Raw genomic sequence first — 12121 nt, forward strand, 5'->3', positions numbered from 1 at the left:
TCTTAAACAGATTCAGCTTTCCAAAAGAAAAACCAATGCAATGCAGATTTCAATTAAGGCACACAGAAGAGCACCCACAAACAGTTTTACACCAGTGTAATTAAATAGATTTCAAAGTTTAACTTTAGCTAAACAAATGTGACTTTTAAGGCAGATGTGACCTAGCAGTCACTGGCTGATGGCATGTGAGAGGACGAGGAACTCTGCATGCTGAAAACTCCCTGGAAGAGTCCTGGGAGTGAATATGTGTAAATACACCCTTCGCACAAGCTTTTCAGTATCTGCAGTGGAAAGCATGTGAAAGTACAAAGAATTAAAAGAGTAGACACTAACGCTGGCAACTATCGTCCATAAATCCATCCATTTCTTAAAGCAAAAAAAAAAAAATCCCAGTGCATAAGCAATATTCTGAAGAGACAAATTTACTTCACTAAAGCTTTGAGAACCATCGTTTTCACCTAATGTTTTTGAAGCTAGAGCCCCGGATTGTGGTTATTCAGGTTTAACAGGACTCGCAAATGCTGACTGAAGCTAGAGGCAAAATTCCCCCAACACAAAAATGATGTAGCTCTGGGTTTGACCACGCAGCAGCTCGCTGGAGAATCGTCCCAGCCACGCGGCTCGGCTCAGCAGAGGGCAGTCCACTGGTGACCAGGACGTGACTGGGAGTTTGACAAAGCCATTTCACAAATCCAGACTCACCTGTGGCTGGTGCCTGCGATCCCCGAGCTGGCTGGAAGCACCGGCTGGGGGTCCCCTCGCTCAGCAGCTTGCACAGCCGCGCTGCGCTCAGTGCAAAGTGTAATAAGCCACTTGGCAACTCAAACCAGGCTAAATAAAAGAAACAGAAAAGATTGAAATGCAAACAACTTGTATTAGTGCTGCAGGGAAGATTTACTAGTGGGGAGCTAAGGGTATAGATAGCGATACCTCTCAGACAGTCCTAGCAAACTGCTCTCAAGCTGGCGCAGGTCCTAGACGCAATCTAGCCAGCACAGCAGAGAGATGAAAGGCAGCTGCCTTCCTCTTCTTCTCAGGGCTTATTCCCTCCGGCCCCCATCGCTTAGTACTTCTGGTAGATTTTCCCCATATCAAAGAGTTTCATGGAAGTAACCTTCCCGGAGCTGCAGCCCCAGCTGGAAGCAAACCGGGGCAAGGCTCTAGGTGTTTCCAGGGTTTGTGCTGCTGACAGCAAGCAGGTACAGCCATAGGCGCAGGGGGGCAGAGCTCAGATTTGGCCATAGACACATTTGTGGCTGTCCTGCCTCCGTGACCGTCCCAGTACCTGGAGTGGAAGACTGTGGGACGCTGGTATCAGACACAGCATCATCTGCAGGATATGGTATCTCCAAGGAGTGTCGGACAGTAACTCCAGTACCCGAGTTGACAATGAAAAGTATGTACCTGTAGTTAAAAGGTCAGTTTAGCTAAGACTGAGCCTTTCTCACAGTTAGCAGGCCATGTTGTTTTTTCTTTGCTTGAGCTTATTGATGCTTAGCTTGCTTCGCACCAGTGGTAGTGCCTTTACTGATAGCAGAGGACCACAGCAGTGCCTACCCTTTCAGTGCTGCAACTGGACGAATGTACCCTGACCCCAAAGCCTTATCAGCCTGGGCACGGTCAGCCCTAAAGCCGAGCTCAGAAGGCACCCACCCGTGCTGCTAGGGGCCGTGGTCATCCGTCTCGAGTGCCACTTGAGCCTTTCTATCTACCTCTGCATACTGGCTCATCGTAGGCAATCAGAGTCTATAAGGGAACACAAGGGTCACCCATTTCTGTGGGACAAAGGGTACCTGAAAATGCTCGCTAAATTTGGCTTTCACAGATTACCTTCGGCCTTTGGTTTCTGAACTTTCCTCAAACTCTTCTTCAGTTTCTCAAGCTCTTTATCAGGACTAATACCTCATCTGCAATAAACATACTTGGACAGCAGAGCTCTGCAGTTGGCATGGCACAAGTTAAGCTAGAGAAGCACTTCCCAACATAGCTCAGCATGCCAGTTTCTCTATCCCTTCTGTCTCCCAGACAGGCATTTTGGTGAGGCATTGTGGTGAGCACCTTTAACATGCTGTGCTGACACCTCACTGTATTGATTTTTTTTTTTCCAATATAAATACAAAGATGTTGGACTAAAACTATCACTGGCTCATGCCAACGCATATATAGGCATGAGCCAATGGTAGTGTACATATAGGAATGCCTATAGTGATAATCCAATCGTAGTGAGGCTTTTTAGACATATATTTATTATCAGAAACTCTTCTGGTTTGAACCACAGATTGAAGCACTGTATTTGCCCCGCCGTGCCCAGGACATACTCCCTCCGCTCTGAGCACTTCGCTTCCCAGCACAGGGAGTCTTCTGACCGCGTCTTTCAGCCTCTGGGGAAACTATAGCAAAACTGGGTTCTCCGAATACTTTCTGTTGCCTTGCTGAGCAATCTCCTTTCTCCCCAGACATCCCCAAACACAGCAATCGTTTTGCTCCCATTGATTCAGGAGGGCGACATAGTCTGTTAACATCCTAGCAAGCGTATGCTACAAACAGTAACTTTCCCCATTTGTTGTGTGTTCTTGGTTCCCATCTTCCCTCTGCAGGGATAAATGTACAACTCTAACCCTGAATTTCATCTGTTTACCTTCTCCTGACTGTGAACCTCTTTCAGTATTGCTAGCTTCACACTGGCTTGCACACAGCATCCAACTCCACAAGAGCCCAGTTTTCCTTTCAGGCTGATGATCTCCCGCTGCAACGGCACCGGCTCGCCCTGCGAAGGAGTCCTCCGCACCGGCCCTCCTCTCCTGGCCCACGCTGCACACCTGCAGCAAAATGACACAATCTGTTGCAGATTTTACCTCTTTCTCCCCCCAGAACTAGGCTGCTGCTTAGCTTGCATTGCAGCTCCCCGGGGATCAGCGTTTTAGCTCTGCAGGACATACTACCCCAGGTCTCCATCTTGTAATGGTTTTAATTTTTTATCACACTCAGAGCACTGCCTGCTGTCTCTTCTCTTAAGTTTTCATAGGCACTGGGGAATTTCCTTTGCTTCGCAAATATTCGTGGGATTATCAAGGATTATTTCTGGGTTTTCTAATAATGGGGCTTCCAGTAATGCCTCTGAATTTACTTTTTTTTTTTTTTTCCTAATTCATAGTCAGATCTCTCACAACCGACATAATGCTCCAAAATTGCAACACTGCACCTTTAATCTTAGATTGCTCACCAGTCCTCTTTTTCTTCAGGGAAGAATAGAGAAAAAAAAAAAAAAGGTAGTATCAGGAGCAGAAGTCTCTTCTTTGTTGAAGCGTTTGGCCTTGGGTCAAGAAGGCGTTTCACGGGAAAGCCCTGCGGTTCCCTGGAGAACTTGCATAAAACCCCATTCTCTGCTGATACCTTCACCTCTGTGCCCTCCAAAGGCAGTGGCTGTATCCCAGCTTTCCTGTGCTGCTTCCTTCCCTTTGGCATTTATTTTTTGGTAACCAAGTACAGCTATCACATCCCATGGGAGATGACTAAAGGAACTTTCAGCCTAAAGGAACTAGCGAATCCATGGTGCTGTTTTCCCTATTCTATGAATTATTTGGATTTTTGTTTGGATATGTATTATTAAAACAATTTGTCCACAGTTTAATATGGGTAGGTTTCTACTTTCACTTGTGTTAAGTAGTCATGTGTTTTCTGTGTGACCTGCATGCTTGATTTCCAAAACACCCTGTATGCCATTCACTTTGTCCTTACCATACTGCAATCACGCTGTCGTCCGATCTTCATTTGGCTTGGCTTGCTGCAAGTTTCTCTTCTCTCACATCAGGTTGAGGAGGTCTCTGTAGCCCCACGTGCTCCCCACTGCACCCCTGCCAGCTGCTGTTTGCGGGAGCAGTGCTGCTTTCCCCAAGCATGCAGCGCTGCTCTGCGCTTCACTCATCATATCTGCTGCTTTGCACTAGTCATACCTGTAAAATCTCATTCCCTGAGTCACCACTTGTGTCTCAACGCAGTGCTTTCCATCTCCTTGTGTTTCTCTTGTCTCCTGACTTTTCTCATTGCATTTTATCTCCTCCTCTTTGCATCTTTGCATCTTGCCTTTGCACAAACATAGGTGCACTTTTCAAAGTGCTTTTCATTATGTCTCTGAGCTAGCTCATAAATTTTCTTTGCTTGCATACTTCCTTTCCAGAAGTTTCACATATGTCCTGCAGGCTGTGGGAGATGGACAGGAGCATCTACATGTTATAATCTGGGCAGAAGAAATTTACTGTGCCCGTACCCCACCAAAACAGCAGATAACTGCATTAGTACAGTGCTGGGGCAGAGCTACCACACCCTGCCCCTCACTGGGACTTCTTACCCCGGGCTTGATCCTACAAGAAGGGCAGCACTTGCAGGGATCATGGGGCTCACATCTGCCTAGGTTATGCTTGTACAAACACCGTCAGCAAGGATCACAGACACTAGTGAGCTAACAAGTGCAAGTACCCTCCAGCATTTTTGTTGAAGTTTTTATTCCCATTAATCACTGAGGATGAAGGATTAATCTCCTTGAAGATTTGTGAACATCAGCCATCTTGCACAGCTTGGCCATATAACCAATATTTTTTCTTGATTCTTGGTAACACTTGTCAATACTTTTCCGATCAAACCTCATTAGAGGATTTTTTTTTTCCCCCTTCGTTTTTCAGAAATAGGATTTTACCTTACCTCGGCAAGTCTGTTCCTGTTCCCACCCTAATCCTGCTAGGGAATGTGCATTGCTCATTATCCTTAATAACACATCTACTCTTTTTTTTGCTTTTCCTTTTTCTGCATGTCTGGCAGTTTTGTAGCTTTCCTCCTGTGAGCTGAATAAAGCTCGGTTTTTGCACCTGTTTCTTTTCCTCCAAGTCCAGCTGAGGCAGAAAGCCTAGGAGCCCTCACCGTGCCCTCCATTTACAAAGCATACAAAGTATTGTAATAAAAACATCTACCTTTTGACTGTAAGATACCACATATTGCAAAAAACCCCAGTGAAGTGTGTACATGGGTATCCCCCGGAATGAAAGGCTCTGTATGCATTTCATAACAAAATACCCATTTCACATTTAGACCCAGCCAAAAGGACAGATAACAGCAACTGGTAACAGCTCAGATATTGCTACTTCAGCCTGCTAAGACTGTTTTTTCCCTACTATTCTAAATATAAGTCTATATTTCAAATAAAAACATTTCACAAGGAGTTTATAATAATTGGGATAGCTTTCATGTCCCATCTGAAAGGGCTCCTTGAAACAGATTAAAAAACGAAAACATCAAGGAAGACATTAGGACTGTCCCTCGCTCTTTCATCAGTATCTATAGTGCATAACGCACATCAGGTGCCACAGGAACTGCTGTTCAAGGTTAAAGCAAGGTCCTTATGAAAGGGAAAATTACTCTCTAGTGACAGATAAGAAGAAAGTCAAAGCTAAACCATGTGAGAGGAAAGGCAGGAGTGCTCAAAGTTAAGTGAAAAAGCTACAAAAGCCTTTACCTTGGGAAGAGATCATTTCAGAACCTGGCTGTGAATTCAGGTTTTTGTCTGCCACCAATAGTCCCCCGACAGCGTCTGCCTCCCCATGCCTGAAAGGCAGCGGCCGCGCTGGCTCCGACGAGCCCCAAAGCGGAGCAGACCTCTCCTGGGATGGGAAGTCCATGTGGCTGGTGGGCACGGCGGGGAGCAGCAGGGGACACAGCTCACAGCTTTACCCAGGCCGTGCTTGGACTGTGCTGGGATGCTGGGTTTATTCTAAGTTATTATGAAAAAAGCCTGGTTTCAGCATCCTTGTTAGATACTAAAAGCACAATAAAAGCACGTTTTTGAAAGGAAAATGAGAACCAAAGCTCATGGCCAATATAGTGACAAATTTGGTAGGGAAGGTATGACTCTGCAAAATTATTCAAACATCACTTTCTTCAGAGTTGACATAAAAATGTATTTGAAGGCTTGTGATAATAGCCTTACCTTTTTTATTTATTTATTTTGACATACCCTGATTTGCATTGCAATTGGTCTCCCAAATCTTTTTACAGATGCAAAATTCTCACCTGGTGGAAGACCAGAGGAAAAGGTGAGTGTGACCAGAGGAAAAAGATGTCTCATTGCATCGTCCAGGAGCACTAGGTCAGCACACACGTGAATGCCTATGTTGCCTTCTGGATCCTTGATAGCTTTTGGTTGTGGGACAAACAGCAAAACTTTCAACTTAGGCATGAACCTAGGTGTAGCCATAAAAATGTCATATTTTCCTTCATGCAAATTCCAGAAAATGTCTTACATCAGAACATTCTCCTGAAAAATAATTCTTTAAATTCCCTCGCACTAATGCTGTAGCCTTGTGTTGTTCTTTGTCCATAATAAAGAGGTCACAGATCTAGATATGCCAGCAAACGTTCCCTCCTAGAACAAGCCCCCTCACAGCAGTTTAGCATTGATGTTTCTCAAAGAAATAAGCTAGATCAGGGAAAAAAAAAAAAAAAAAAAAAAAGAAGTTTTACATCTACAGAGAAGTTTTCTAGCAGACACAGCTCTATGTTGATTAGATGTGCGATTCTCCCACCCTCTCCTCTTCCAGCTGACAAAGCTGAACTGCCCAAATTTAAGTTCAGCTCTGCATATTTGAGTGATGTATATGGACAACATTTAGCATGAAGGGGCCTGGGACTTCTCGACACCACCACTGTATGACTGCCTCCGTCACTGGCCAAGATACACTCACTGCAGAGGTGGAAATACACATGTCAAAAAGCAAAACTCTAGGGAAACGAGATTTACTTCAATTTTGAAACAAAAAGGAACAAAGAATTGGAATGGCCTTCCTAGATACCCAAACTTTCACTCTCAGTCAGGCACAAAGAAGCCAGATGTTACTGTGTCAAAAGAGAAGTCCAAGTCCAGGGCCTTGTCTCTAGCAAAGGCTGAGAGTGGTCATCCGGAGATGTGAACAGAACAAGCATATAGGAGAATTTCCCAAAGCATTCTCTCAGCCTTCAACTGTTCACAGCTCAGGGACTTCCCAAGACAGATGTGCTTCTTGGGTATTTAATAATCCTCAATACTGCACACTCTGATCTTGCCTAGTCTCCTTTTGAAGGCATCTAAACCCGTAGCATCCAAACATCCATAATTTTGGAAAGGAGTTCTGCAGCTTAACTACTTGCTAAGTGAAAAACACATCTCCTTTTGCTTGCTTTCAGCGTGGTTCCCCCTAACCTTACACGATACTCCCTTTGGATTTACAAACATTGATCTAGATGCCCAGTTGCAGCCATCCTGTCTGAGCATGCAGGGCTGGGTTTAGGAAAGCCAAACCCCAACTGGTGTTGAACATGAAGGACAAGAAGGGCTTCTAGAAATATATCAGCAGTAGAATACAGACAAGGGGGCTCAATACAACAAGAATACAATACAATGTGGGCTCAGTGCTGAATGGAGTGAGGGACCTGGTGACAACGGACATGGAAATGGCTGTAGTATTCTATGCCTTCTTCACCTTGGTCATCACTGGTAAAGTTTTCCTCCAGCAATCCCTGTCCCACCCACGGGAAGGTCTGGAGCAATGAAGGCTCACCCTCTAGAGAAGAGGATCAAGTTGGGGAGCATTTAAACAGATTAGACCTACACAAGCTCATGGGATGTGATGGGATGCATTCATGGGTGCAGAGGGAACTGGCCAATGTCACTGAGAGGCTGTGGAGATCAGGGGAGGTTCCTGAGGACTGGAAGCAAGCATCAGTTCTGTCTTCAAGGAGGAGGATCTGAGGAACTACAGGCTTAGCCTTACCTTGATCCCTGGGAAGGTGATGGAGCAAATAATCCTGGAAAACATTTCCAAACATATGAAGGACAAGAAGGTGATTGGCAGTAATCAGTATGGACTGAGGAAGGGGGAAGACATCCCTGCTCATTGCAGGGGGAATCGGACTAGATGACCTTTAAAGGTTCCTTCCAACCCAAACTATTCTATGATTCTGTGAACCATACCTGACCAAGCTGAGAGCTTTCTTTGATGAAATGACTACGTCATTGGATGAAGGAAGAGAAGTGCATCTTGTTTATCTTGACTTCAGCAAGGCTTGAGACTGCGTCCCCCATAACAGCCTCACAGACAAACCGATCGAGTACGGGCTGGGTAAGCGGACAGTGATGACGTGCATTAGAAAGTGGCTAAACTGTTAGGCTCAAAGGGTTGTGATCAGTGGCATGAAGTGGATTCCAGTTGCTCAGGAAATAACTCAGGGGTTAATACTCTGCCCAATACTGTTCAACATCTTCATTAATAACTGGGATGATGGCGCAGAGTGCACCTCAAAAGTTCGCAGAGGATGCAAAACTGGGAAGGGTGCCTGATGCACCAGATGGGTGTGCTGCCATCCAGCGGGACCTCAACAGGCTGGAGAAATGGGTCAACAGGTACCTCCTGAAGCTCAGCAAATGGAAGGGGAAAGTTGTGCACCTGAGGAGGAATAATCCCATGCACCAGTATATGCTGGGGCTGGCTGGCTGGAAAGCAGTTTTGCAGAAAAAGACCTGGTGGACAAATGAAACTTGAGCCAGCAACCTGCTCTAATTGACCTGCACGCTGCGAGGGATGAGCAAAGAGTCAGCGCTGCATGGATAAAGCAATTCTCAGGGCTGTATTCAGGCCCAGTGTGACTGTATGTACACAGGGCTGAGATATAAAAGCTCAAGGATTAGACAAGACCAAATCATACCACAGAAATAAGAAACTATCCCTTTCCCAAAAAGAATTTTGGGAAGGAGCCATCTTTATCCTACCAAAACCCTTTTCCTAATGATTTCCCTGACAGCAGGGCTGCTAAGCACTACCCAGCATTTAAATATTTAGGAATAAGCTGTGCAACACCAAGTTTTTACAACTGGTCTCCAGTCAAGTGTGTTGTTTTTTTGTTTTGTTTTTTGTTTGTTTGTTTGTTTTGTTTTTTTAAATCATTATATCAAGAGGTCAGTTTACAAAACCAGAAACCACCAGCATCTGATAAATCTTAATGTTGCATATGTTGAACTCTGGCACATCACAATTGTATAACTTAAAAACAACATCTTTTCACAGAAGTAATTTTCTGGAATGTGATCGAGAAACAAAATAATGCAAGAATATTACCTGTGAAAATTCAAAACATCAGGTTGTCACTAGAGAAAAGTGCAGCAATATGAGGAGGTGCAACTGTAACTAGAAAAAGCAGAAAAATTTTTACTTTTTTGATTGTCAGGAGAGAAAAAACCCACACTTGCTTTCCTCAGCTAGATGAAAGTCATCAGTATATAAAGAAGAGAGAGAGTTCTGGCTGACTCTGGAGTAGTAATTTACAGGGAAAATGGTACTTCAAAGAACAAATAAAGTATTTATTCTTTTTATAATCGAATATAAAGGAGCACTCAAGTTAAAGTCTAATTATAAGGGTAAAAAAAAAACACTACTAAGAAGCAGTTTCAAGTTCTGCAACCTTCCTTCATCTTGCCATCACAGCTCACTAAAAATGCGTTTCCTTTCCTTGCTGATCTGTAAACACCCATGGAGCCAGAGAAAACTAAACACAAAAGCTGAAAGCAAACTGGAAAAATGCTCTCGAACCCTTAACAACAGGCAGGAAACATTTTCAGGCATAATGCGGTGAAGCGGACACAGCCACTGAAGATGAAGAATAAGAAGATGTTGCTTCCTATCATTCCCTTGTCCCTGGGCCGTACCTTGCAGCCACGTTAGATGAAGCCATTTCCTGCCCTCTCTCCAGCTCGAAGGCTCTCAGCCCCCCTCTCAGAAGCTGTCAGCCTGGCTTTGTCCTACAATGTCCTTGAAAGTGTCAGAGGTGCCTCTCCGTCCTTGGGTGCACCATAGCTGTTTGGTCTCAAGGGAGAAGATGTCATCTTCAAGGTGACCATATATATCCACGTGAAGGCTGCACAAAGAAAAAGTAATGATATGCAACAGACAGCAGTGAACCATCCAATTGCTTGGGGCTGGGATTTTTTTTTTTTTTTTTTTTTTTTTTAAACATAGATACTTTTCCCTGTCCATAACTGGCCATCAGCAGACAAAAAGGTCCTTTACTCATATATAGCACACACCCGGCTACTGCACAGAATCCTGCCGTTGCTTCCTGCATCATGTCCTGGAGCTTTAGAGCAGAAAAGCGCAAGAAAAAAAATGCATGTCAGACAACCCTCATCACTACCTCTTTTTGGGTCCCACTAAAATGTCAGCTCTTGATCATTTTTTTAATGAATGCCCACCTTTTGTGTCAGGCTTTGAAACTCGCTCCAAAATATGTCATTTAGGGGTAACTTCCTGTTTATGGCACTCAGCTTCCAAAGTTATTCTGTCTACGTAAGATTTTATAGCCAGTAAAACATGACTGAGTACACGTGAAATAATGATCGAATTCGCTCTCCTATTCCGAGATTTTTTCATGTAATCAAGCTACAGAGAACAATGCAGTTTAATCATCATTAATTTGGGATTGGCATTTATGTTTCATCTAGAGTTAATGCAGTCAAACTGAGAACAAAAGCAGCGTGTACAAAGGACAGCCAGACCTCACTAAGTTAATAATTAATAACTACTTTGATGATATTTAACCCATCAGCAAAAATGCAAAAGAACTTTAAGCACTATAAATGTCACTGCAACAAATTGAGTTCCTCATACTTTCACCAGTACATATGGGCTAGCAATCTTTTCAAGTGCAACACAATAACTCAACATGACTTCTTACAACACTCCATCACCACCACTAGATTCACCATTCATTTCAAAGGTATAATATGCAGTTTGGATTTTTATGAATTTAAGAAACATAGATTTGCTTAATCCCGTCATCTGAGACAACTCAACTGGAATTAGATCAAGTTTGCTCTATTTTTCCCACGCAGGGATACTCTCAAACCCCAGAGCAGGCCAGTGGTAGAATTGGAAAATTAACCTGTCAGCATAATATAAGCCTCTGCTTTACCATTGATAAGGTAACATGGTCCCAGATAATGTTTTCTGAAGCAGTAGATTCCTTTCGCTTTTACTGTTAGCGCTGCCTGCAGGTTTCCCAGCTGCCAGATCATGTTTCTCACATATTTTAATATCATCAGATTCCACTGCAATGGAAACAGGTATTATCCACAAGCTCGCAGTTAAGTAACTGCAGTAGGTAAGTACGTTGCTTAAGTGAGCACAGGTAGAACCACAAAAACAGTAAAGAAGCAAAAGTATAGATAGAAATGTCATTTGTGAAAGCATTTGATTTTGGTACTGATGAAGATAAACATCTGAACAATCTTCTTAGATTATTACATTAAGTATTAAAGAGTTGCAGATTTATTCAGTCCCCTTCTTAAGATTCACTTCTTCAGGACCCACAATTCATTCATAAACTCCAGGTACTCTGGATCACTCAGTCTTATCTTCTGTTACTTAGTCATGTACCAATCTATTGATGACATACAACTTCTATTGTAAAGCATTAGCCATGTGAAATATTTGTTCTAGGGGTCAGGGCAGAGGAAAGAAGGAAGAGAAGAAGGAACGAGCTTAAGCCACATTGCCAAGAGATGTAAGGGTCAGATGCCTCGAAAGCACTTAAAAGCACCTCCCAGCTCTCCAGTATCCAGAGTTCGTTTAAATCAGTGTTAGTTTGAAGCAGTTATGAAGGCAAAGAAAAATGAGTATGAACAAAGTATAATGAAAATAATATCTGCCCAAACTTGCCTGAAACAAAAGTTAAAAGATGAATTGTGTTATTTTCATAGATGTTAAATCAAATGTCAAAGATGGTATTTGAAATGTCAACATTAACAAGACATATCAAGAAAAGTTAAGTTAGCAAGCTTTACACTTGCATTTCCATTGGATGACAAGACAGATACTTCAATCCTAGAGCTGTTTAACAGCAAGATAGGGATGAAAACACACTTAGTGCCTTTTCCTCAAGGGGAGAAAGGGGTAGAAAAGACATATTTAAGATTCTCATTTGAGGACGTTATTTCAAGTTTGGGGAACATTGACTTGAAGTTTTACAGTGCACGTAATTCAAGATGAGCTAGATTAGCAAAACCATACTATTTAAATGGTCTGACATAACCTGGCTCACAACTCTG

At 43.3% G+C, this 12121-nt stretch overlaps 1 protein-coding gene across 1 annotated transcript in view; it reads right to left on the reverse strand.

Annotated features, from left to right (window-relative positions):
* Positions 1–5740: 5740 nt before the first annotated feature.
* The window catches only part of HTT (huntingtin), a 95990-nt gene continuing 89609 nt past the window's right edge, over positions 5741–12121 (reverse strand). Inside the window, exons 65-68 of the transcript XR_014228637.1 lie at positions 9725–9933; positions 9138–9206; positions 6061–6230; positions 5741–5761 (exon numbers count right to left, since the gene is read on the reverse strand). The gene's annotated coding sequence lies outside the window, so the exon portion shown is untranslated. The remainder of the gene's footprint in view (positions 5762–6060; positions 6231–9137; positions 9207–9724; positions 9934–12121) is intronic.

This window comes from Platalea leucorodia (genome assembly GCF_965183815.1).
Source record: "Platalea leucorodia genome assembly, chromosome: 6".
In the NCBI taxonomy this organism is placed as follows: Eukaryota; Metazoa; Chordata; class Aves; order Pelecaniformes; family Threskiornithidae; genus Platalea; species Platalea leucorodia.